At 48.6% G+C, this 2500-nt stretch overlaps 1 protein-coding gene across 1 annotated transcript in view; it reads left to right on the top strand.

Annotated features, from left to right (window-relative positions):
• LOC119579628 (7,8-dihydro-8-oxoguanine triphosphatase-like) overlaps nucleotides 1–2500 on the top strand; it is a 10867-nt gene that overhangs the window by 6200 nt on the left and 2167 nt on the right. The gene's annotated exons all lie outside the window — the stretch shown is intronic.

Genomic DNA, 2500 nt, shown 5'->3' on the forward strand with positions numbered 1-2500 from the left:
GTCGGGTAGAAGCTGAAGGCGTCGTCGACCTTGCTCCCGACGCCCGACAGGTTCAAGGTCGCGAGGTGCGTATGTGCCGGCCGGGAGGGGGAGGGGGGAGGAGGAGGGCGTGGGGGCTTTGGGAGAATGTGGTGGGGGGAGGGGAGGGTTGTGGGAGAAGGGGTTAGGGGGGGAGGGGGGGGTTGTGGGAGAAGGGGGGGGGGGGAGGGGAGGGTTGTGGGAGAAGGGGGAGGAGGAGGGCGTGGGGTTGTGGGGAAGGGGGTGGGGGGAGGGAGGGTTGTGGGAGAAGGGGGTGGGGGAGGGGAGGGTTGTAGGAGAAGGGGTAAGGGGGGGAGGGAGGGTTGTGGGAGAAGGGGTAAGGGGGAGGGGAGGTTGTGGGAGAAGGGGGAGGGGGGAGGGGAGGGTTGTGGGAGAAGGGGTAAGGGGGAGGGGAGGGTTGTGGGAGAAGGGGTAAGGGGGGAGGGGAGGGTTGTGTATTTAGGTTGTGGGAGGAGGAGTGAAGGTTATAGTGCGTAAATGGGTTGTGAGGTTGGGGTAAGTGCGGTTATGTGGTGGGGGGGTGGGGGGCGTTATAGGTTTCTTAGCGAGGAGGGTGGGAGGGGGAGGGTGTACGTGCAGTGTGTGTTGCAAAGGGGGGGGAGGGTAAGAGTAAGGTGGATATTTATGAGTTGTGAGGTTGGGTGGGAGGTGAGGTTGACGAAAGGGAGGGGGGGTGAGGTTGGATGGTTGCACAGGTGGATTATTAAGGGGGGGGGGGATGCATTCTCTGGTTGCTTGGGGGAGATGCGTACGTATATGCCGTGCTTGAGGCAGCCTTCACTACGCAGTCTGACTGATTTGTGTGCTCTGGTGGGGAGTGCAGTGCAGGTCGACACATAAACGTGCAGTTCTTGTTCTGTTGTTCTTTTTTTTCTGCTGTTTTACTGTTCTTACGTCTCTCTATCTCTGTCTGTTTATTGCTCTCACTCTCTTTATGTCTCTGTTTGTCTCTAACTCTTTCGTTATGTTGCTTCACTCTCTCTCTCTCTATTTATATATCTTCTCTCTTCCCTCTCCCTCCCTCTCTCCCTCTTTCTCATTTTCCCTCACCCTCAATACATCTCCTTTCCTTTCATCTTCCTCTCATTCGTCCTCTTTTATCCTTATCTCCCCCCTTCTTTTAGCCTCTCCTCTCTCCATATCGCCCCCCCCCCCTCACACTTCCCATCCTCGCTATCTCCCTTTTCCCATCCTCTCTCCCTCACCTCCTCCTCTCAATCCTCCTCTCCATCTCACCTAGTTCTTCCCCCCCACCACCACCACCACCTCCAACTCCCCCCCCCCCTATCCTTCTAGCTCCTCAGAAACGTTTAAAAAAATTATAACAAAATGGACAATATGCCCGCAACAACAACAAAAACAGCAGCAACAACAGAAATAACAGCTTCTTTCCACACCTGTGTTACCTGTGTTACCTCTTGTTTACATTTTACACCATCAAGGTCGCACGTAGGTTACCGTAATCTCATTGTGTCGTTGGTTTCCAGGCGTCCGAGAGGGGAAGGGAGGGCAAGGGAAGAGGATAATGGTGAGAGAGAGAGACAGAGAGTGAGAGAGAGAGAGAGAGAGAGAGAGAGAGAGAGAGTGTTGGGAGGGATAAAGTTAAGGGGAGAGAGAGAGAGAGTTGAGAGGGATAAAGTTAAGGGGAGAGAGAAAGAGAGAGAGTTGAGAGGGATAAACTTAAGGAGAGAGAGAGAGAGAGAGAGAAAGAGAGAGAAGGGGGGAGGGATGGCGGAAGAGAGAGTGAGAGAGGGAGAGAGAATGGGAGAGGAAAGGGAGATTGAGAATGTGAGAGAGACAAAGGGGGGAAAGGATAGAGTGAGGATGAGAGAAAGTGAAAAGCGGGAGAAAAAAGTAAAACAGACAGACAGACAGACAGAGACCGAAAGCGACTGACAGAAAGGAAGAGAGGAAATAGATAAAGATGATAATGCAAGGTTATCAGAGATGTTGCTTTCAATCCTAGAGAGAGTACAAATATTCATAACGAAGACGAAGTTCTTTTGAAATGAGAATGAGAATGAGAGTGATAATGTTTTTGATAATCGCAGAAGTAACATGACAATAATGATGATAATGATATTAGCAATGAAAAGTCGTAGTGAAAATGAAATGATGGTGATTATATGTATTATAAACAGGATGATGATAAACTAATAATTATATATTCATTAGCATGGAGAGACTTTTTTATATCATCGGTTTTAATGATACATAATCTACACCAACAGTGACAATAAATATAATGCTAATAATAATTATTACAATGATGATATTAATGATAATGATGATAGTGATGATAATAATGATAACAATGATGATAATGACGGAGATATTAAAATAGGGATGGAGGTATGATAATATGGACAAGTAATAATACATTAGAGAACGGAAGTAACAAGTTACGCACCACAAGTAAGTAACAGCATCAACAACCCTAATAACACACTCCCCCGCCCCT

This window comes from Penaeus monodon, chromosome 12 (assembly GCF_015228065.2).
Source record: "Penaeus monodon isolate SGIC_2016 chromosome 12, NSTDA_Pmon_1, whole genome shotgun sequence".
Lineage (NCBI taxonomy): Eukaryota > Metazoa > Arthropoda > Malacostraca > Decapoda > Penaeidae > Penaeus > Penaeus monodon.